Source organism: Coturnix japonica, chromosome 7, assembly GCF_001577835.2.
Source record: "Coturnix japonica isolate 7356 chromosome 7, Coturnix japonica 2.1, whole genome shotgun sequence".
In the NCBI taxonomy this organism is placed as follows: domain Eukaryota; kingdom Metazoa; phylum Chordata; class Aves; order Galliformes; family Phasianidae; genus Coturnix; species Coturnix japonica.
Window position 1 is genome coordinate 469,740 of NC_029522.1, and position 25,604 is coordinate 495,343.

The 25,604-nt window shown below is 41.5% G+C and overlaps 1 protein-coding gene across 3 annotated transcripts in view; it reads right to left on the minus strand.

The window, feature by feature from the left end:
* SLC39A10 (solute carrier family 39 member 10) overlaps positions 1 to 24,177 on the minus strand; it is a 48,060-nt gene extending 23,883 nt beyond the window's left edge. Inside the window, exon 1 of one of the 3 annotated variants that reach the window (XM_032445685.1) lies at positions 24,082 to 24,177. The gene's annotated coding sequence lies outside the window, so the exon portion shown is untranslated. Of the gene's footprint in view, positions 1 to 15,643; positions 16,324 to 16,393; positions 16,513 to 24,081 lie in introns of those variants that run through there. The other 2 variants (XM_015867668.2, XM_015867669.2) reach the window with 2 other exon arrangements.
* Positions 24,178 to 25,604: the final 1,427 nt, after the last annotated feature.

A 25,604-nucleotide genomic window follows, 5' to 3' on the forward strand; every position in this document is an offset into this window, starting at 1 on the left:
AAAAGACCCAAATTTTCTTTGCAATGATATCAAACTAGAAAGCTGAAGACAAACCAGGAATTACGTTTTATGATGTCAAACTTCTAGAGACTTTTTCAGTGCATAAAATACCCTCTAAAATACATATTAAAACCATCATTCAAGCACTGCTAAGGCTTTTTAATCCATATCCCTTGATACAAAACAAAGGAAATTGTCTTTCATTTATAGCATTTCTTCTAGGTACAAGTAACAGGCACAGACTGGAGCACAGTAATGTTCTTACGAATGTAAGGAAGAACTTCTTTAATGCAAGGGTGACAGAGCTGCTGGAGAGGTGGTGGAGTCTCCTTCTCTGTAGATCATCAAAACCTGCCAGGGTGCACCACTGTGTGAGCAGCTGTAGGGAACCTGCTTTAACAGGGGTTTATACTGGATGGATGATCTCCAGAGGTCCATTCCAACCCCAACAATTCTGTGATGCCCTCCCATCAAGGAAGGAACATACATAAAGAAGAAAGAAGCATGAAGCTTCTCAAACAATTTAAACATTTTCCTGACCAAAAAATAAAATACAAAAACTAAAGTAAGTACAGAAGTAGGGTTTTTACACACAGCTACTTACATACTCAATGTGTTTGAAAGTAGAGGAAGGATAAGCACAGGAATCCATCCACCCTGATTTTTATATATCCAGATGCAGTCAGGACACCCTAGCAAAGTATCAGGCAAACAGATCAAGTATGCCTTGAACCTGTTTTACAAGCAATAACCTATTTTTGAACCTGTTTTTCAAGCAATTTTTGTTCCCTGTGTGAACCTCAACTAGAGCTGATCAAACTCTCCTAAAATGAGATAGAGTTTCATACAACAAATGGTGTATGCACTTGTTCTTCTCCAACTCTGATGCTGTGCTCTGTGAAACTGATGGGAAAAGTGCTTTACAACAAACCACTGCCATTTTCAAACCATTTTAATTTCTTAATATATTAGCTGGATGCTTTGCATTTCAGCACTTGGAATCACATTACTATAAAGGCTCACACATCACACAAAAATCTATGCCTGCAACCAGCTGACAGAAACTGAAAATAGGAAAAGGCTACCATTTTGTAGCTTTATACAGCAAATAAATTAGTTAACATGTCATAATGGGGACAAAGTTTTCTCCTGTACACCTCTAAAAACACAGAAGATGAAAATTCACCTTCTGGAACCTTAAATGTCCTTTAAAAAAAAAAAAAAAAAAAAAAAAGGAAAAAGGAAAAAAAGGAAAAAGAGCAGAAACTTCTTTTGCAATCCTAACCTAGTAAGAGATGTAAGATCAGAAAAGCATCTGCCAGCTGGAGCCATCTGTATCCAAACTGATTCAAGGAAAAGGGCAATCATTTATATGACGCCTTCATAACCAGCTCTTCTATCAGGAGTTTGGAATCACTGCAGTCTGAGTGAAGGGCTCTGACAAACATATCTAAGAAGTTTAAGAGGATGAGTTGACCACAAAAATTTATTGAGGATACTTGGACACAGTCTTTTTTTTTTTCCCCACTCACACTGTCTATTTAACAGTGGGATTAAACAAGAAACATGGAAAACATTTCAAAGCGCCTTCCAGAAACCCTTCCACTCTTCTCTGAGGACACAGTTAAGCACTCAAGTTGTTGCTGATACAGCAGAAAGAAACAGGTTACAAACCTCTGTACAACTTGATGCTTTACAATGTGGAACATTACTCAATGTGAAGGAGCAGGTCCAAAGGCTGGAGAAAGCAGTTAAGATTTACCCAAGATAGGCAAAAGCCCTGGGAGAAAGATGAACGTGTATATATACTTGCCAGTATGCTACAGCATTAGGTAAATGCATGCAGCACATTGTAATTCTTTAGCCAGCTGTTTACTCTTTCTTTAACTTCAGTGTCTTGGTACCAAAACTACCATCTTAACTGTCAGCCAATTCAGTTAACATAAGCATACCACGTTTGTAGGTAAGATACCTTTTCTTCCCCTTTGTCACATAACAGTAATATTTCCAGAACAAGAAAAGCAACACTATTCCCACTTAAACCAGCACAATTCAGACTAAAAGGTCTCCATCAGGAAATTCATAACTAAAGCATGATAAGCATGATCATAATCCTTTTCACAACCTCATGATCTTTTCCATGTGACCGTCTCATACAATACTATGAACGCATTACTTTGAAATTTCAGTCATGCATGTATAATTGCAGTATTTAGCTTTGAACGGTACCTTTTCTCAATGCCCCTGTGGATAAAAGCTTGTAATCTATGACCACGATTCATCACTCCAATTCAAGAGCTGAGCATTATCAGACTTATTTCACAATCAATTTAAATGCCTATTTTCAATTAAACTAATAATAACCTTGATACATTTTTAAATCTAAGATAGTCTTCTGTATCTTCCATTTTAATTCTTACCTTTCAGAAGATGCTTACAAAACAAACATATCCTAAAAAGTCTCTAATAGTAGAACAGACAAGAGTAGGTTAACTGTTTCATTTAGTAATGAAGTAGCTAAGCAATTATAAATATATATCCAGGCAATATGCCCATCAATATTCATATGTATATAACACCAGAAAGCAAAAGTCCAAATCTGACACATTTCAGTGACACCGAACTGTGGGCAGCTCATCTCAGTGTAAGCACATTAAGAGCCTTGAATCCTGTCAAAAGACCATGGAAAGGCTGTCTGAGGACAAGGCTACAAAGGTGGAACAGATTCCATCTATTACGGCTGCAAGCTTTGGCCTTACTCTATGCACTCGTGATTCCTGCTGCCCATCGTCCTTTCCCCAACAGCACAGGGATGGTTGGGCATCCAGCAGGGACAAATGCATGAGCAAACATTTCTGAGCTACGGCCTGCATTGGAAATTGCAGCAGCCAGAACTCATAGGCCGGAGCAGGACCTAATGGTACCTGATGCATTGTGTTGGGCTGCCAACAAGAACGAGGCTCGACTACTGGGATGCATTCGGGCAGTGGGACAACCCCACCTGAAGTCATGCTTCCAAGTTAGAATAACTGTGCCTGTGTACAATGGGTAAGATAGCTCGGCCGTGCCCACCGGGCTGTCAAATGCAGCTGAGTGCCCCCTCGTTGATTGCAAGCAAATGATTCTGACCCAATGCAGTTCTGACTGCAAACCCACTAACAAGGCTTTTACATGGAAGGTTTGAGGCCAAAGAACCTGAGCAGTACATCAGCATCAGTTACCTGCTCTGTATGGAAAACCCACACCATCTCTTATGCCACACTACTCCTTCTGACACTTCCTCTACTGAAATAAATACACCTCTAATCAAAGTGGGCATGACTGGAGCCTTTTCCACTCATCCCCCCTGAATTCCTGACATGTTTTCACAGATCCTACCATCTCAATCATTCCCCCGTTTGTACCTGTAATGTGAAATGTGTGTAGAAAGTAAGTACATGTAAGTATATTAAAGCATCGAATAGGAGTGTTACTTGGGGGGACATTTTTGTTTATCATCACCTGCTTCACTGAAATCAGAAAACTGGTCTGACAGCTAGGTCTGACTTCAAGCAACACCCTTGAATTCCAATAATGCAATCAGATAAAACTAGAGCTCAGCTGACAATTAGGTATCTCACTGAAGTGTGCATAACCCGCATATTACAGCATTTTTGTTAGTATACAAACACCAAACAGCCTAAGTGCTCAACTTCTCCTCCTCCCCCTTCCCCCCCCCCCCCCCCCCCCCCCCCTTTTTTCCGGTTTCTTCACAACAATTTTAAGAAACATCTGAAATAAATGCATTGGATTTCTGCCCTTGCAAGTATTCCTTTAAGTTTCTCTCTAATAATTTTCTTTCCATGCTTTCTTGCAATAATGTTCTGCCTTTTTATTCTATCTGCAGAGGATCAAGTTATTGAAACTGTGTGAAAAAGAACCAATAATGGTGTGAAAGACACCTCAGAGTACTCAGCCTGAATGCTGCAATGACTGCAGAACCTTACCAGGACTCGATCAAACCACACACACAGACACCAAACGCACAAACTCAGCTAAAACGAGAGGACCGAGAAGGACAAACAGACTTACAGACAGAGCGATATTCTTACCAAACCATGATGTTCCCTTCGTTCAGTACTGATAACTGAAGCACTTCTGTCATTAGTTTCTAGTACAGGCTTCTCAGAGTAAAAGCACTTTGAGAAACGACTCTCTTTTTGTTTCGTGTATGTGAGATGTGCGTTTCTTGAATTAAAAGCACTGGCACATAAAGGCACTTCCTTCTTCTTCCCAGAATTTCAACTTATCTCTCACATCCCAGACATTCACTCAAATTTACGTGCAAAAGTGATGTCTGCAGCCCCCCTACACCTCCAATATTTCACGCTATTCCTCTGTCCAGAAACATGGGGATCTAACAACTCAAATTATTGACTCTTCATTTCCTACATTTCCAGTTTTAAGCAAATGCCAGAGGGTCATTTCCTACTAAACACCCATTTTCAAGGTAAGAGATTTTAAATAAATGCCTCAAGAGATATCAAAATATTCCTGTTAAAGACACTAAAGAAATCCTCAAAACAATAAGTATTAATCCCATTTTGTTTTAACAGTCTTGCTGACACAAGCCTCTGCATATACTAATGCAAAACACTCTACAGACATAAGAAGTTACAGTGAATGGCCTCTATCTTTAGTTCTCACCCATCTCCCGTATTTTCTTCCCACTCCAAATTCAGTGACACGGGTTTGTGGATATAAGCTAAACTCATTCAGTTGAAAACCTACAGCCCAGGAGGAGGGGCACCCTGCAGGAACACACCATCAACTAATTGATCCAAGCTCAGTTTGCTAAGTTAATACCAGATAAGACATATAGCATGGAAAGCATTTATGCATAACTGAGCACATTGTGAACACATTCTCAAAACTGGAAATTTGAAGTATTTGAAATACCAAAGCCCAAGCACACTAGAAAACGATCCCAAATGAACGCAGTCGTAATCTTGTAGCTCAGTTGTACAGAAAGGGGCATTTGTTTTAGGTCAAAGAGAAAATAACCGGACCGCCTTCTTCAGAAGGACAATTACTTGCAATGAATTGCTGAATACAGGATCCTTCTCATAGCTCCAAAAAACATAAAAGCCATCAATACAACCACTTAAAGCATCAGATCTGCTTACCTACAAGTTACATTTCTGTGTTTTGTACATAAACATTATACAGTTTATAATGCCTTGATAATGCACATTTACAGTGGAGCTGGCGTGATTTTGTGTAAACATTCTGCTGTTGAGTTGGGTTCTGTGTAAAAATGCAATACCTGAAAGCAATAACCAGGACTATTTGCATTTTAGCACTTCCATTTTCCACTGAAAATAAGCAAATGTTTTTGCCAGAACTAAAGCTTAAGTTCAATATTTTAAGATGCTTTTGCACCTACAGCAGTCCTGCCCTGCCCTTCTGCTTCACTCATTCATTCCCATAAAACCACTTTTGCATACCAGTCCATTTGTTTGCTGATCTGTTCGCTGTGCAGCTGTACAATTAGATTCTGTTGAAAAAAAGCTCAGAAAAAGAAGAAAGATGATTTTCAAGACAGATTACTTCTCCTATCTGCTTCACCGTGCAGCTGCACAAACACTGCAGTCCCCACAAAAAAGAAAAAGCAACCTTGCCTTTGGTGGCAACACCAGAGCTGGCTGATTTGCAGCCCGACAGGCTATTTCAGCTACAGCATACACACAACCGGCCACTTCAAAATGTACTCAAGTAACACAAAAAAAATTGGACAACTTTTGTACTGAAAATCATTCCGGAAAAACTCTAACTCTCTCCACAACACAGAACATAAGAATGTTTATAATGAAGCATTAAGACCAGCAGCAGTACGTTCATTCTTGCTGTACCTTAAACACCGTATCCATCTCATCCTGACGGTACCTTAGAGCACTTGCATGACATGTAAAGGAATAAAGGCATGCCTTTGATAAGCTTTTAAATGCTAAATGATTGCCATTAAAACCACCTATTGCCCCTACAATTCCAAGAAGGAATTCAACATGTCTACTACTAAGCTGATAGCTTCTATCACTTTTCTTAAAAACAGTCATATTTACAACAGCCATCAAGTACAAAAGCCATAGAAAAATAGGAACAAGGCAAGGCACGCTTCCCTCATTGGTGCCCTACCAGTTTAAGATGTTTAGTGACCATTTCTATAATTTAAAAGCAAACAAGTCCTCATAAAGACATCTCAGCAGATGGAAAATTAACGTGTAACTTGCCTGACCTGTGACAAGAAATACCTGCATATATTTCAACAGGAAGATCAGACTAATTATCAACCAGCTGAATCAGAATGTGTCATTTCTATCCCATCACAAGGAGACTTCCATGAAAGACGTGATGTCTAGCACTCATTTATTTGAGCCAAGACTATTGTTAAAACTCTGCAGGGCTACGTATTGCAGGAGTGTGCGATGATTTAACACCCAACCCAATAGGAACAATAGCTTAACATCTAAAAAATCACTCACAACAAACTACGGTCTTTGCTTATGGTCTATTGTCATTGTTAAAACAACTCTGCAGGTACACAACTCCCAGGTGACTGAACAAAACAATGGTACTTAATGCAATTATTATTCATAGTGCAACACTAGAGACAGAAAAGGAGAAAGGAAGCAGAAACCTTAGGGGCTTAAGTGCAAGTGGAGCTGTCTTCTCAGCTAAACAATTTTAAACAAAGCAAAGTTCAAAAACTTAACTTGGAAATGTTGCTGTCTGTACGTACTACCTTGTGACCATCATGTCATAAGTGCACATACAGTCTAGCAGCAAAACAGATGAGCAAAGAGAGACACTGAAGAGTTTTATAGAAACTGCACTGTATCAGATGCACCTAGCCTGGAACATGCAGTGTAGCATTCTGACGTGACCTAGTAGCAGTTGCCGGCTTGTTTTCACTCCGTACACTCTCCTTTCAGTACCTCAAATATGGATGCTCCCTATTCACATCCCTAAGCATCACTGCACCTTCTGTATTTTAGCTTAGGCAGATTTCTCTGACTAACTGCTGACTTGATTCCACACTATTACAGTCACCATCCTTCTCAATGGGATCGTTAAGACATTACTGCTTTCTACTTCACTTACATCATTCATCTCCATGTTATTTTTCCACTACTATTGGCAGCTTTCTTCAGTTTAAATGATTCTGTTACTTCTCAAAGCTGCAGAAAATAAATACCACATTCTAACAACGCTTTGACATATCCACCTCATAAGCTGAAACCAGATGTTGTTTTACTTGAATTCTTTTTGGAATACACGAAAAGCAAAGGAATGATAACAACAGAGAAGGGTTATTTGCTGTCTCTAATATTTAACACAAGCAATTTTAAGTGCAACTTGAAACAAAACCAGGATTCTGGAAGATCACCTTAACTATAAAAAGACATATTCCACAAAGAGCAGTGTAAAAAAAATAATAAATTTCTTTTTCCACTTTCTGAGTAACAGAAATAGCTTGGCAGACTACCACTGAAACTGCACGTTACCTGATTTATCTGAGAAAGATGTTTTGTGATCTTTTCACCGATTAGCTGAAATCAACTGAAAAGCAGAGTGGCTCCACCCCTAAATTCCAGGGCTCATTAGTGGGTGGTGACCATCATTCCACAAGTTCCACTTTGGAAACAGTTAACATTCACAGAATGTAAAGAAGAGTTTCTGTAACAGGTTTTATTCCGTGGATAGTGGAGTCAGCATTTTCTGATAAAAGTATCCTCTCTCCTTCCCTCTCCTTGGGCTACTGTAACTGACAGTACATCACCCTCTTCCACAGGTTGCTGAGCAAATCAAAGGCACGTCACAAAATACTTCACTCTGATCATGTTAAAGCTACCCAATGTAACACACCATGTAAGATCAGGGTTGAACATCTTTTCTGCAACATGAAGTCCATCCACACCTCCAAATATATTCTACTTCTAACATGCAAAGTAGCTCAGTTCAAATTATTATTAAACATAACCAATGTGACCGCTTTGTCCCCAAAAGAGTCAAATGTTTGATTCCACAGTTAACTACAGCTGAAGGTATCAAACATTCATGCGACGCATTAAGGAGTCCGAGGCTTTGCTTTTCATATTTACAGAGGCATAACAGTTTAGTCATTGAAGTTGTTACGGTATTTAGTCATGGGAATAATATGCCATCTCCTATCAAGCTGCCAGGTTATGAAACTGAAATACTTAGGTAGGTAGGCTTTGTACTTGGCACTGAAACCAATGTTTGGCATCCAAAACCAGCTGCAGCTATAGCACGGCTCCTGATTGGAAAAATCTCCGGTAAACAGGAAAATCTCATAACCTGATATCCTGAATACTGAACGTTGAAATACTCACCCCCGAGGCCTTCCATATCTGATTTGCCAAATTCATTGCTTATCAGTTTCTGATTAAACTATACATATTTGTTCATATCCAGCTTTTAACTTTTATATTATACATGTGACAGTTGACACATGTGTGACCAGTAACAGAATCATGAGGTAGAAATATTAAGGACCAAGCTTTCTTTACAACCCAAGTGAAAACATAACACAAAAGCACAACTGCACATACAGGCTACAAAGCAGCAGAGCACCTGAGGAACAGCACTCCACGGTTAGTTGGTCCCAGCTCAGAACTACTATGTAATATTTGTTAAGATACAGGTTAGGATTTCTCTGAGAAGTTATTTTCTTCGTGGTTAAAATACATAGTATCTCTTTGAAGAACGACATGCTGATCTTTGTTTCCCATTGAGAATACCCTGTTTCTAAGAGTAATTAATCCTTTTCTTTTCATGTTCATGCTCCAAATCCATAGTTAGCAAACAAGTAGCAGCAAGACAGTAAATTACAGAAAATGAAACTGTAGAGGCTAATTTTTCCCCAAAGTGACAACTTGTATTTTTCAATTTTATCCATTTAAGAAGCAGTACATTGTCTTCTTCCAAAACATCATTTTCATTTGTCAATTGTCCAATTAACAGCAACAACAATAACTCACTGAAATATTAAATCCATACAGTTTTAAAGGGGTTTTGGCTTAAGTTATAGAACTTTAAGGTTATCAGATGTACCCTCGTGCATCAAAGGCTAAAAAATTCCATGATACGCTCCTTCATTAGACAAATACAGCTGTTTAGCACTGGCAACCAAGCAGTTTCTATGTGGAATACGAGAAGACAAAATGTGCTATACAGAGACAGAGATTTACTGCAACTAATTCGATACACAAAGTCTGACACAAATCAAAGTAATAATAATTTGGTATGATTGTGGCATTCTCAGTAAAACATCTCATCCTTACCCTCTCTTCCAGGAGTCAGCATAAACCTCCCTCGTTCTTCTCCCTGTTACTGAACTTACCTGATTAGAAAAAGTCAGCGTTGGGATTCTGTATCTTGCAGAGTAAGATGAGTAAACATTCACATTAATATAACACAATTTCATACTTGCAGTACTTTGTGGGAAAAGAAACAAAACAAGAAGTTTTACCACATGAACAGATGAAAGCTGTTCTTCTTGGGTAATATGCAAATAGAATAGTCCACAACATGTTAGAAAGTATTAAGAAATCAGATACGGGCGCTATTAGACTGACAAGCTACACACTGTACCTAATACCTACTACAACTACTGTATGTTTACCGAAATGAATGGAAATACATGCTATCACAGAATCATGGAATTGCTCAGGATAGAAAAGATGTTAAAGATTGAGCCCAACCACAACCTAACCATAGTAACCCAACTCTTATCAACCCTCCTCTAAATTATGTCCCTGAGCACCACATCCAAGCTGTTTTTAAACACGTCCAGGGATGGTGACTCAACCACCTGACTGGGGAGCCTATTCCAATGCTTAACAACCCTTTCTGTAAAGAAGTTTTTCCTAATATTGAAAATAAACTTACCCTGGCACACCTTGAGGCTATTTCCCCTCATCCTGTCACCTGTCAGCAGTGAGAAGAGACTAGCCCCTCTCGCTGTAAGCACCTTTGAGATACTGGAAGAGAGCAATAAGGCCTCCCTTCAGCCTCCTTTTACCCCAGACTAAACAGCCCCAGCTCCTTCAGTCTCTCCTCCTAGGTCATAGTCTCCAAGTCCTTTATAAGCCTCGCTGCCCTTCTTTGGACCTGCTCGAGCACCTTCATGTCCTTTCTGTGCTGAGATGTCCAAAACTGAGCACGGTGCTTGAGCTGAGGCCTAACCAGTGCTGAGTCAGCAGCAGGATGACTTCCCTAGTCCTGCTCACCACATCATCCCTGATACGAGCCAGGATGCCATTAGCCTTCTTGGCCACCTGGACGCGCTGCTGGCAAAAAGCGCTGAGAGCTGAACAATTCAAGCACTGGCAATACACCTCTGCCAGACAATTGCCTCACATACCATTCAGAACAGGAATAACTGGAACTCCAGCCTGTTCATGCAGCACATTAAGTATTACATATAAAGGAATACTTTTATTTTTAGCCCTGAAACGTACTGATGCAAAGATATAAAATTATCAGTATGGCAGTCAAGAAACACATTGGTTATATTTTAATGTAAACTAGTACTATGTGGAAACAGACTTCTAGGCTCAGATACTGTCTTCTATGCACAGATACTCATACACAAATAAATGCTCCTGAGAATACTCTGCAAGCAAAACTAGCCAAAGACATGGCCAAAATGATAAGGCTTACATTCCATAGTCTGAGAGCAATTATCAAGGCAGTGGTGCCCGATGAAAAGAGGACTTCTTTTACATTAATGCATTATATAAATTACATAGAGCCTTGAGAAGTAGCACAGCCGCCCATTAAAACAGAATACAATATCCCACTTGTCAGTAAGGAAGCTCTTCTGCACCTCACTGTACCTGGTACAGACAAAGTAACATGTGTGGTGGCACACTAAGTCTTGGTTAGCCGTAAGATGCACACCTGCCTGCTGTTCCTTTGGCTGCAGTATTACTGTTGTTACTCTGCTACAGCATTCAAGATTACATTGGTATCATCTATGAGAGACTATTTTAAAGAAGATTATGCATATTTTTGCTTTGCTTTGATGCTCCAAACTAGGTACGGCCGTATTCTATCAGCAACCAGCTTGGTTAGGAGAGAAACTAATTTTAGATATCTTATCATCAGCCGTAAATCAATTATCATTTCCAGCTATCCCCCAGTACTGAAAGCATTTCTTCCATCCACTAATAATCACTGCACTACAGTAATAAAAATGCAGCTGCAATAAAAAAGGTACAATATCATTTTACGAGTGTGGTAAAGATAAAGTCATTCTGAGACATGGCTCTTTACATGTAATGTTGTAGGGACACCTACAAAAGCTTTACTGTTGCCCTATTTACTCGGAGCTAAGACTGGGACTTAGTAAACAATATGCAGAAACACTGAACCAGAATCTGGTGAACAGGACCCCTGCCGGAATACTTTGGAAATTTTAAGCAAATCCTGAACTTTTGCATGTATTTACTCTGAAGAGTTTGTATCTTACACTGGCTTTCTATCTTAGGAAAAAGTCCAACCACACCAACACTTATAAAGAACTTCGTTTGATGGATGACTTTCAGACACAAACATTGTTATTCAATTACTCCCATTACTACCTTAATTCAACACTGATTTAGCTACCTAATACCAATGACTACTAAATTACATCTTGTTACTCAAGCATTGAACCAAATGCATGAGGACTACAGCTTTCTGTGCCTCTTAACTCTTGAGAGCTTAAGTGCTCTTCTCACTTGTTAATGTCTGCAAATTGGACACATTTTACACTTGCTATTGAGAACCCAGATTGTTCAGCCTGGGGAAGAGGAAGCTCAGAGGTGACCTTACCGCTCTGTACAACTCCCTGAAGGGAGGCTGTGCTGGCTGGGGGGGGAGGGGAGTCAGCCTCTTCTCCAGTGTGGTAAGTGATAGGACTGAAAGGAACACCCTCAAGTTGTGCCAAGGGATTCAAGCTGGACGTTAGGAAAAATTTCTACTCCAAATGAACAGTCAGGCACTGGAATCAACATCCCTGGAGGTGTTCAAGTAACTTGTGGACTAAGGGACACGGTTTACTGGGAAGTATTGGTGGGAGGTAGACAGCTGAACTGGATCATCCCGGAAATCTCTTCTAACCTGGGTGATTCTATGATTGTGTTTCTTACACACAGACTCCCCAACAGACTTCCCAGTACAAGTGCCATAGCAGTTTAATCAGTTTCCATAGCAGTCTACTTTTGCATTAGTAAAATGAGCAGACCCTCTTCACTCTCCATCGTACTGTTTTTGGAATCAGAGAGCTATAGAAAATGTGGTAGTAAGATAAGAATGAAGCTCATAGGTCAGCAGCAGCTGAGACAGAAAAGGCAGCTGAGTCATTCCTTCTCTGCAGCAAGAGGCAAGTCAAAAATTTAAAGTCAAAAGATGAGGCACCAGAATGCAATACCCAGAAGACAAAAACATTCCTAATGTAGTAAAGCACATTCCCCAGCATGGATACAACATCCCACAGATCATTTCAACATCCCTTCTTCTTTTGCTTTTGAGACAACCATCAGGAAACCACGATCTCCTCAATCTTTCACGCTGGCTTCCTGCTTGTGTGGACATTAACATCTGCACAGGGACTGGACCGGCATAGGAGGTAACAAAAAACCTAAGTGACTTAGAATATGTATTTTTTCCTTTCTTCTTTACTACTCAGATTTATGTTACATAAAAAGAAAACAAAACAACAAAACACCCTTGGATAGCACAACAACTAGTGATGCACTAAGTATCACATAGAACATTCTGAACAGCCGGATGAAAGAAGTGCATGCCCTTCTCATCTAGGAGATTACGATGCTGGCAGAACACTACTATCAATATTCTGATCAGTTTTGGAAACTCAAAACTTATACTTTATTAGCTTCACCTAATTGGTATGCATTACTTTATCATGCATTATTAGACACACTTTAATATCTCAGTCACAATTTAAGAATGAACAAAAACAATCTCAATTATTTCCACACCAAGCCCTTATCAGCAAGATAAAAATCACTGGTCCTCATGTCGGATAACTTCAGCAGCCCAAGGATTACAAATAATCTAATTATATATTAAGGATTTGCTCGTTACGTTGGACTCTCACAGAATGAGAAGGAATTACACTGTTTTTTGTTTAAATTAGAACAGAAATTGCTTCCCCAAAGGCATAAATTCCTCAGTTCTCAGTAATGTCAGAACTCGCTCAGCACCTGAAGCTCAGTTCTATGAACAGCATGTTTCCAAACGGACATCAGAACCCTGTCAGCTTTCCCTCTTTGAAACTTCTGGTGACATTTTTGGGCATGCGGAGAATAAAGTCAGACTTGGACATTCATTTGACAATCCTCAAACATGCTGAAACATAACAGCAGATGCTCTGACAGTTGATTGACAAACTGTGAAGAAAATGGCAGTAACATTTCTTTTCTGATGCCTTTTTGTTGCTCATACCTCATTTCCATACTGCGGTCTGTTAAGTCACCATGACCTTTCCAGTAAGTTTAACCACATTTAAGGACCAAATCTTAGCTTACGGAAAAACTTCTATTGAGCTCACATTATAAGTGTCTTGCGTAATTCTAATTTGGTAATTCCATTTGTTGAAAAAAAGTAACTACTTCCAAAGCAGCGTTACCTTACTGAATGCCCATCATATATTCAAACTAACTTCTACTTCTGTAAAAACTGGGGTGAAGACGAGAAGAAAGTCACTACAAAAGACAAAAATCATGATTAAATGTCATTAAAACAGGATGGCAAAAATAAATAGACCCACACATACTCCCTCTAGCTCTCAAGTTTAATGATGTGATCTTTGCACCGCCACAGAGTTTCTTCCTACTTGGACCAAGCACTGTTTTGCAGATGATCTCTTATGAATCTAAGTATCTTAATAACAGTCCATTTACTTAGTGAAGAGCACAAAAGAAATCTACGCCAGGTTGTAATGTATTAACTTTTCCACGTGTGAATACAAACTTCATTTTGCCCAAGTCAAACTGCACAGAGCTTGTATCTCGCCAAGGTTTCCTACTGAATATTCAAAGGCAATGATTTATTCATGTGTAAAACCCAAGCACAATACGTAGTCAATATCCTGTTGCCTCTCCTCAGTGTCACTTCAGAAGATGCATGTTGTGACATCACATAACTCTTAAGTTTCAAATCAGACCATGACCAGCCACTGGAGTAGACAAAGATTACTGTTGCAGGGATTCGTGTTTTATGGAAAGCAAAGGTTCCAGAATACACCCCAGCTACCATGATTCACAGGAATTCTTCTTCTTTGTAATGGGAGAAACAAACATACAATAAATCAGCCTGTGAACATATCTGCACTGCTTCTTGTCGTCCACTGTATGTTTACGTGTGGATACACTGTCTTAAAAATGCATCCTGTTTCTTAAAACAGCACAAAACAACTACACAAAACCAAGGCACATTCATTAAAATAACTTCTCTGCTTTGGAGAAAGTTATGCAGGCAGAACCTCCTCTCATGTTGCCTATTTCAGACCAGAAACTGCATACACTCCAACATCCACCTTCAGTACACACTAATGCCATGTCCACATTGAACTACTATCAATTTCATAGAACACACACCATGTATTTGTGGTCCTATTCTCTAAATACACTGAATGTCTGCATGCTTTTTTCCTCCCAAGCATGGAAGTGTTGGAAGCAGTTTACAAAGCGCTACAAGTCAATACAACAACTTAAACATTTACTTGAGAACAAAAACCTGCTTAGGAATATCTACATCATGCATTTGTTTTCATGAATCACAGATCTTTCTCAAGTACTTTTCTGCTATAACCATAAGGAAGTATCAACTCTATAGCCCTACTTCAGCCTACGAAGTAACTGTCAGTGAGCCTAACGTCCTATTTGGAATTAGAGGAGCACATCTCACCAGTCCACAGAGAATTCCTATTCCTCCACACACCCAATGGAAAGTTCACTCTAAAGTAACATTCAAGTGCACGGTCTTTAAAACTATTCTTTTTTAAATCTCTTAGGACCTACTTATTTATTTTCATTACAGTATCATTGTATCCATTACTACAACTCAGAGGAACACCAGATCACTCTCCATGGAACTCTCCCCTGGAGCTGCTGCTGTTAATGAGACAATCACTTCCACATTTCTGAAAGCCAGGCCTTGCTCTGTGCAGTTCTCAATGCTGTACCAGCCTTCACTTACCACAGGCTCCCCCAGTACTGTGACATGACGTTACAAAAAATCCTCCACGCTAAGTTACTGCTACACAGAGATAGATGCACATTTAATGCAAGAAAACAATTATTTTGAGCTCGAGATTTACTCGTAATTTATAAATCCAAGTGCTTACACATCAGAAACATGGGATTAAGAATGAGCAGATATGAACGTTACACAAAGCAAAAAAGACAAAAGATAACGGAAGACTTCTTTCAACAGCTTTATTCCAAAGGCTCCGCATTAAGCACCCGCTAACAGGGTACAGGTTAAGCACAGGTGAGAGCAGGAAACTCCTCGTTTCCGAGCATGTTATACCCCAGCCAGCGACAGAACCTCCTGACTCCCCTCATCTTACCTTGATGGCCTGGGGTTGCACGCAGGACACACAGCCTGGCTGCAGTTTCTGCCCCCACTAACGCATTAAGTTCAGGCCGACCGGGATGTAACCGCCTGCCTCGCTCGCCGCCCCCACCCAGCAGGGCCCACCGCGGTGCACAGCAGGCCACAGCCCGCTCTCACACCCTTCAGTGCGCTCCTTTTATCCTGCGGAGAGCAGCACCTCGCGGCCGGACACGGGGCCTCCACGTGGCCGCAGGCGGACGGCTCCGGGGCACGGGGCGCTCCCAACCCGCATTCGGGCTCGGAAAGAGGGCGAAGGAAGCGGCGGCACGGAGCGGGGCAAGCCGCACCGCCTCCCCGGGGCAGCGGGCCCGGCCAGCCGCCTCGGGCCCGACGGCGCCCCCCGCAGCGGCCTGGAGCCACCGCGTTCCGCACCCCGCAGCGTGCGGCCGGCCGGCTTTACCTGCCGCGTGGCCGCCTCGCAAGGATGGGGACGGCGGGCGGGGGAACCGGCTCCCACCCGCCGCCCCCGGCCCCTCGCCCACCCTGCGGGTCCGGCTCCGCCACGTCACGAGGTGGCCGCGCCGCCGTGCCCCCCGCTCGGCATCGCGGGGAAGGAGGTGTCCGCTACTGCCCGCCGGCTCCTGCTCCTCGTCCGCAACCCCGGCCGCCCCCCCCGCCGCCGGCCCGATCCGGCCGCCACCCGCCCCGCCGCGCCGGCCGCTTGTGGGGGAGGGAATGTAAACAAATGGGGTTTTATAGCTACCTCACTCGAGTGCCGTGTGCATCTCCCTCTCCGCTCGGTACCAAACCGCCGCGGCGCCTCCTCCTCCTCCTGCAGCTCCTGCCGCCGCCACCGCTACGCTATTCGCCAAGCGCTGCTACGCCAACCCCCGCTGCGCTCGCCCCGCTCTCCCCTACGCACCGTGCGGATCGCGTCCCCGCAGCTCGCCTGGCCCAATGCGGAGCCATTTCCTCCCCTTCCCCCGCGCCTCGCTTCCCCCTCCCCTATTCACCACCAGCTACGAAAATGGCGTAGCGCTCCCCTTCCCCTCCCTGCGGCGCCTTGCGCTCATCACTCAAGCCAGAGCAGCTCCGGGGACGGAGCTTCACGGAGCCGCGGATTCAAGCCGCGCTGTGCCGCCCGCTCTCGGAGCAGCTGGCGGGGAGATCCCGGCTATCACGGAGCGACGGGAGGATCGCCCGGACGGGAACCCGCCGGCAGCGCGGCGGCTGAGGGAAGCAGGGCCCGGCTGCAGGGGGCCTGGGCCTTCGTTCAGCGGCTCGTCTGATAGCCCGGGATCGCCCCAGGAAGGACGCGCGTTGTCCTGACTGACTGATCTCAGCGGGTTTATCAGGATTAATAACGAAACAAAGCTCGTATCTGCGTGATAAACGTGTCACCTACTCGAGATGGAGATGCAGGCCCGAGTCGCAATATATTTGATTCCTCAACAAAGTCCTAACAGCCGTAGGGCTCAAAAAACATACGTAATGCCTTATGTAAATTAAAAACCTTCAGTGGAACAGCACGGCAGCTCGGCAGACATTTTGGTTTATAACATAAGGCCCAGGAACATACAGCAACCCTTCGCCTCAGATGCTTAAATAAACCAGCTTACTTTGTAATGGATAGTTACAGAAAGTATACAAAGGCTGAAGCACAGTTTAACACGTCACATATGATTTATGCCATTTCCTTTTTATTTCTAAGAAATTTCCATGACTTTTTCCTCCAGAACTCAGTGACGCTTCCCTAGCAGGCTTAAGGCTGCAACAGCCCTCCCCTCTTTCTGCTGCAGGAGACACACGTCTGTCTCACAGCCTCTCCTGCTATGGAGCTGAAGTAATCCACCTAATGCTTTCCAAGCATTGCCCTCTGCTGAGCTGGCTGGCATGTCCACGCTGCCCAAGGTCAGGCCTGGCAGAACCAGAGGCAGTCCTACCTGCAGTCCTACCTGATCCCAAGTCTTATCTCTCTAGTGCTAGATGCATATTTTAGTACACAAGCTGCCTACACATAGATACTTGAAGCAATCAGAATGGCTTGGGTTGGAGGGGACCTTTAAGATCATCTAGTTCTAACGCCCCTGCCATAAGCAGGGAAGTACAAGTTTCTCTGCATCAGTCTCACAAACCAAGAACAAAAACTTTTAAATCACACATCACTATGAGCAGTACACTTGAGGAACAACTTTCAGAGCTGCAGGGAGGCTCGCACAACAAAGCTAGGAAGCCAGCACTGCGGGAGTGCTGATAGCTTGGTACAACACAAATGCACACAGCAGATCCAGACTGACTCTTCAGGATTTATGTATATAACAAAGTGATACATTACCATGATTCAAGCACTCACTCCCATCTCTTACTCCTCCTCCCTTTTCTCACTGGGCACTTTTGGAGTACAACTCAACAGTACATGCTCGCATGTTGGGATGCGGGATGGGAATGTATCCTGCTAAGTGATGCAGATGCGTTTGTGGTTCAATGCTGCAAAAGCACACCAGGGCTTCCAGTAGGGCTCCTCTCAGGATGAAGTCCTGTCTAGACACACATACCCCATTTCAGAAGAGTGCTTCTTCACCCTCTTCCCCTTTACCACGTTCCACAGAAGTGATGACTTGGCCATCAGATCCAGGTTTACGTCAACTAGATGTGCTGCCACAGAAGACAATATAAAGGAAAATAAAGGGTGTAGAGTCGTGTTTTGAATACAAGATGCAAGCCTAAAGAGAAATGCGAGGTTGGATAGTTTTTGAACGATCTCACGCGCTAATTTCCTATTTTCCCTTTATAAACCCAACTACACGTGTAGGATAGAAAACTTATATAAGGATACTTATCTATGCATACGTATAAGTAGTTTGTTTACGAGGAAGTTTTTACTCACCATTAATTTAAATGGAGAATTTAGGTTTTGCTTCCACCTACATTCTGTTGTGCAGCTACCCATACTGCACAAGGCTTCAGGTTTTTTTTGCTTCTGAATGTAAGCCGAAGGAAGAGTCCTTGGGGAAGCATCCACTCAGGATTAGGAACAATGATAATGAAAAAAAAAAAAACCAAACACAAAAAAACAACACAACTCCTAGTCCAAGGATTTCATCAGAATTTGGGGCAATACGAGTGCCACATACCTGGTTTTGTGCTTTATGTTATTTCTTTTCCTATTCTTTAAACCACTGTTACAGCTTTTGTTCTTGCTTTTTATTTATCTTGAGAGCCTGAATCAAAGTAAAAAATGCTATTTCTTATTTGACCATGATCTGCACAGCTTGTCAGAAACTTTCACGGAGATAGCAAATAGTAGGGTTAACCTTGAGGTGATAGAGAATAGCTAATGGCACACGGCCTACTTGTCAAGTAGAGAGGTTTCACCCAATTTCTTAGGAATGAAAGAGCTTTATTACAGAAGGTTTTACTCAGAAGTCTGCTGACAAGAACTCCTGATATGGATATCCAAGTATGACCTGGCTGCTCTGTTTTGAACTTACTGATGTAATGTGATGATATAACTGCTTGTAGTTAATACATACAGATGTACCTGTACTTTCAATACTCAGTATAGCAGTTTGGTAGGTACTCATTCCCAGAGGACAATGAGATCAGGCACTGACAAAGAAAAAAACTTTGCTTTTGGCAAGGACATAAGTAAAGGTATTTAAGCATCTGGATGAGCTTAAGTATCACCACAAGCAAGTAGTGATTCTAAACTTAAAACTCACACTTGGAAATAGGCAGTGATGTCCTCCAGGGGATTTCAGTGCATCAGGATGACTTGACTTGTATGCATTGAATTTAAAAGCCAAGTTTGTTTATTTCAAGGCAGTATATCGAAATGGCACTCTTTAGCAGAGACCATATATGCTTTTTCCCCCATATTCTTGCTGAATTGGGTGTTCTTGTTTAAGCTTTTATTTGTTAATTTGTTTATTAAATTCAATTGGTTTCATCGGTAGAAATTCCAGTGATAATTCAAAGTAGGTCTGCTCAGTTTTACGCCAACAGAAAAGGACCATTTCAAAGTTTCTTAACCGGTAAGACGGGACAAAAAGTGAAAATTCATTTGAGCTGTGTTATTCTTAAAAGAGCAAATCTTACCTTTCTTACCTTACAACGACATGTACATACTCTCCCATAAGGGCAGCATATATACATGTGTAGGCATGTGTAGGTTTTGAAGCAGAAGTATCAACGCCATTGACCTGCCATGTGTAATTTTAAATATGGCACTACTGAAAATACTGACAGGAAATAGATCTGAACAGAAGCTTGTGATTATTATTATTATTATTATTTTTTTTTTTAAGTGTGCCAAAACAAGAAATAGGTTTTATAGAAGTTTCAGAACATTTGAGGCTATCACAGGAAAGGGTTTGGCTTTGTGTTTGTGTTGCCTTTTAGTCCTTTCTTTGTTTTTGTTTGTAACATGCACTGACATTTTCAGCGAAAAGATGTTAAAACCTTTGTCATTGGCTGCGGACTTACGGTTACACATACATCAAAGGACACGAGCACAAGGGTGTGTGATGCTGCAGCAACAGCTGAAGTTATTTGTTCCTCACACAGACTTTTCTATGCAGTTGGACAGAAGCCAGTTTGACTTGTAGCCATCCCGTTAGTTTTGCAAACCTAGCAAACGCTACTTTGACTTATCCACAGCAAGACTAATGCTGGGAAAACTTTATTTGTTTAAATCACTCTAACTTGACTGTATTGTTATTTCTTTGAGCAGTGTTTGCCAGACCTTCTTATCTAAAGCATCCCAAAGCCCTTCCCTGGATAGGAGACTGAGCAGGTTTGCTGTAGCAGGGATGGAAAAATGGAAGATACTAAAAGTCGGGACAGTGCGTCTAAACCTTCTTCCTCTCTGCAAAGTTTGTGTTTATTTTTCTCTTTCCTTCCTGCCTTTTGAAGACACCTGTTCTCTGTGGTATTTGTTTCTGTAGCACTAGTTACAGATACAGAGTTGCATTTAGAGTCTGTCTTCATAGCAAAGCAGAAAAGGATATGACCCAGACCGCCTGCTGTACTGTATGATTTGTCAGACATACAGTTCATACTGCTCTGTACACCAGTTATTCTTCAGCCTTTCCATACTTATAACAAGCAAGTAGAACATAGGTTTTGGATTGACCTAAGGTTGGAAGACTTTTTCAGGACAAGATAGTAAAATGGCATAATGAGAAGAAAGGGCACCGTGGTCAGCTGCTTCCTTTAGCACATGACTAGAGTGAGACTGCTGAGCACAAAGAACTCATGTTCCCAACCACAAAAAGCCTCAATATCAATAAATACGGGATATTCTCTGCTGGAGCCATGCCGGATTCAAAACATTAAACAAAGCTATGTTAGCTGGCTAGGTGGAGTGGACTAAAAATTCCTCTGAAGGCTTATATTTATAAAAGAAAACTGGATTGATTCCAGATCTGACCCACCTTGCTGAAAAGGAAATATTGACTTTAATGTAATCTCTTTACATGTTCAGGCATTTTACACCCTCTTCTCAAATAGAATGGAAAAGACTAACAGTACTCTCCTTGACATTATTTGAAAGGATCAATGAACAGACTGAAGTTAGAAAATGAAAGTCAGTATCTTTTATGTCAATCCCTGCCAATTTTTAACCTCCGCTTTAATGATTAGCAGTATTTACTTATAACCAAGACCTAAATGAGCCATAAAAGCACAGCTCTTCTAAAGCTAGATTTCAGTCAGCAACTTGCGTCAACTTCCCCGTTTCTGGCACTTCTATCACACGTACAAGTGGAAATGACAAATTTTAAGTGAATGCAATTCCTCCAACATCAGCAGGTGGAACTGGAAAGCCAAGTTGTCCTTAGGTTTCTGTTCTACCCGTTTTGAATGCCTGAGGAGGGACTATGCAATTTCAGCAGTGGAGGGGGAGTTATTAGGATCTACTAGGGATATACTTCAATAATGTAAGCTTGAATGGACAGCAGACAATGCTGTTGTGATGCCTCATCCCTTCTTTATCATAGTACTCAAGCCTGAAAGGGACATCCACAGAGAAGACAAGAACATGAACTCTCAAAGGAAAAAAACCACCAAAAATCATGTTTGCAGAAGCAACCAAATTATGAATGGAATATTTCTCATGCCTGTTTGTTTTTAAGTTTACTATACCAGTAGCACAACGTAAAACCAGCAAGAGGACTCTCCAACTCAAAATTATTGTCTAACTGTCCTTCTGTTTAGGGAGCACAACTGACTCATAAAAGAGTGAGCTTACATTTTGCTGCATTGATCCTTCCATGCCTGATAATGGCATATATAGTACCTGAAGGCAGGAGATGGATGCTGGCCTTCAGGGTCCCAGCAACTTTAAAAATACACCACCTCTCTTTGAAATGCTGGTTTGTGCTGAAGTTGTTGTTGCGTTGGTTCCTCCCACCCTGAATTTTTCATCATCAATGTAAAATTTGTTTCACTTGTATTCTGCAATGAGAAAGCATGTTAAAGACCCTGATTTCTAAAAATTAGGAGGTGGATTATGAATCACATTAAGAAACACCTCAATTTCCAAATCTTTCACTGCAAGCGTTTAACAGCACTACAAGCTGTTGCAGCTTTATTTTGCACGTTGCTGCCCAAAAACTCTTTGCACAGTTGGATCATAACTACAGTTTTAATGACACAAGTAGGAGTGTGAATTTAAGCATAAACAGCTATGGAGAAGAAAGTAAACTTCAGTTGAGATACACAATGATGCAGCACTGGCATACACAGAACATGGCTCAAATGACAAGAAATGTGAAAATCTGAGATGAATGCCTCTGAAATTACACGGAGAAAATGTTCCTGTGAATAGACACAGATAAAAGCTGGGAAGAGAGGCAGAGCAATGGGAAGGCCCTGCTCCTTTGCCACTTTTCAGCTGTATGACTTCACAGCCTGACTTGATGACTTACATAAAACAGAACTCCACTGAGACTGAGCTATAGCACCAGAACAGAGTAATGGTGATGAATACATCCCGTTTTCTGTTAGAAAAGGAAGAGAGGATTAAACCACATCCTCAAATGAGCGTGGGACTAGACAGGCTGCTTGTGGAAGAGGGAACATTGCACGGTCATGCATCTTTGCTGACATATCAGATGATGCATTTGGCAGGTGTAAGAGCATCGTGAGAGCTCGGAGAAGACTCATGAGTGGGAATGCCAGTAATCGCGTAGAAAGACAATAATGGCTGGGTTGAAATAGCATTAATTACAGAGATAACAAACGGACTGTCAAACTCAAGGGAAGCAAAAAAGCCTCAAGCAAGACTGATGCCAATTTTGACCACACTGAAACTGAATAAAAAAGTTATGCTTGAAAATACTTGATTCCATTCATAACATTTATGTTTTCTACCTCTCTCAGATAACCTTCCCTTCCTTTATACCTTACCCTCCCCTTTATAGCTGAAAATTCATTCCTACAAACACAAGAAGTTTGCCATCGTGGAACCACTAATAAAATAACTGTGTGATTTCCCAAGAATAGCATACAAGACTGAATTCACACAGCATTGGTACAGCATTTGGAAAAGATCTTTAAAACTAAATGGTAGGCAGACATAAGGTGTTCTTCACAATGAGCAGTTATAAAGTAGAGCCTGTAAAACTCTGTAACAGCGTGTTTTCAGTAATATTTTCAGAATCGTTTTCCTATTGATTAAAGGTAAAATATATGAAAGACAAATCTGACAGACTAAGTGCAAATAAAATTTAAGTTCTAAAAGCCCTTAATCTACCCAATTTCCAATTTACTTAAAAAATGAGAGTTAATTTTTGAAGCGCAACATAGCATCCTTAGGCAAGTAAATACATAACGACAAAACTCCAAGACACTGTTTCTTAAAACCAAGTAGGAGCTAAAAGTAAAGTTGGTACTAAATAATACTTCACAAGGAAGCTAAGAATATTTCAGAATATTACTTGAAAAGAGACTGCTCAGGGTTGCACAGGTCACAGAATCACAGAACCTATTGCAGTCGGGGTTGCCCACCACTAAATCAGGTGTACCTGGTTAGGGCCAAATTCATTGCCAAATTCCCACATAAAGCAGAGGCCAGATTCTAGGAAACACTCATCCTAAAACCTGCTGACAAGCTTATCTCAAATGACTTGAAGTACCAATCTGGACGATGCAATTCCAGGATAACATTAAGTACATACAGACTATGTCAAATTCATAGCATAGGAATGACTGGAATTCCTTGCTGTCATTCTGAGAGAACTTCTGGTTTAATGTAATTTACACTCCGTAACCTATAATGAAGGCACATTCTTGTTGGTCCCACCAATATAGACAACATTAACGATATCACAGGTACCGATAATTGGTAAAAACAGCCTTGGTTATTGCAACCTCTAAAAAGCAGTGAATCAGAAAAAGAAATGCCAGTCACGTGCCCCCTCCCCGTAAGGAGCAGATCCATCCACTTACACAGTGCCGAGTGCCAAATTCATCATGCAGGGCAGCAGTGTCTGATTCTTGTCATTTTCCTCTTTCTCCTCTTCCTCACTTGCATGGCCTATAATCACTTCCCTGAATGTGAAGAGCTGCTGTCTATGCAGTTTCTTTTTAAAGAGCTGAACGTGCAGGGTTTTTTTATTTATTATTACACTGAAATTGAACTTTGAGCTAGTAAAACCAATATTATCACAATGCTGTCGTCCTAAAACCAGAGCTGCTGTTTTCACAGGAAGACACTTCAAATCACTTCACAGAACGTGGGGCTGTTGAGCACTGAGGCATGTGCAGTGCAAAAGAGCCAGATAGTGCCAACAGAGAAGCAGCGGAGGGCTGCTCTTTCAGAGGGTATTGCTGAGAGTTTTCAGTCTAATCCAAAACTTAATGCAGAGAAAACTGATTTTTGCAGGAGCGAGCAGGGTGTATAGAAAGCAGTGCGTCTCTTTCTTTCGAAACACCGTTTGAGTCACACTGCATAACAGCACGGAACAGCATGCATCTCACAAGTCAATGGACTCCTGAGGCAAAACAGAATCATTCCTTATGCTAACATAATATCCTCAACAGAGATGTTCCCTAGACAGGTAAACGTTCACAACAGACCGCTGCTATTTAGTGCTACAAATCACACAGATATATTTAAGAAGAACTGCTGATAGGAGCTCAGATGTAAAGCTGAAGCTCTGCCACCTCAACTCACTGGCACTCCTCAGCACAGGCCTCCAAACTGACTGACCAGAGACTGCAGTCATATGGCACTTCACATTGCCTGCCTGGGGAGGCAGAGGACACAGAATACTTCTGTGTTCTGTCCCTGAGGTACTGATGTGTTCTAAAACAGCTCTCCTTCAACATTACACAGGAAGAGATGGTTTGAGAAGGGTTTCCTATTTGGTGCCTACACAGTGACACACTGCCACGGTGCTGCTGAAGCTAACATCCGAATAAACATAGCTTCTCCTCTGTGGACTTTGTTTGCTTTAGCCTGACATTGTTTTCAGGGCATTTAAAGCTTAGTAATAATATTTATGCGGTCCTGAAATTCTCTTCTGTTTTCGGAAGAAAGAGGGTTGTTAATATAAGTTCAGAAAGGAAACAAAAAATGTTTTCATTCTGTTTCACCGTGTCATGTCCTTGAAGAAGCAAAACCAGATACCAGCAACCTCCCACAAAAAAAAAAAAAAAAAAAAAGGAAAAGAAAAAGCTGAGCGCTAGAGCTGTTTTAGAGAACTTATTTCAACACAAGTTTCATGCCTTTAAAAAGGGCTTGAAAGGGTATCACTTAGAGATATCCAGAGCAAGACCATTCTGCTAAAATACTTTAAGCTAAAATGTAATCCAAATTAGTCTTAGCTACTGCAAAGCATCCAGAGACTGAAAGGCAGGAATGATTACTGACGTGCTTAAGAACCAGGAGGATGATACGTAAATGATAGAATTTTCTTCACTGTGCATAGGCTCAGAACTTCTTTGGCAAAAACCAGCTTTCCATCTGA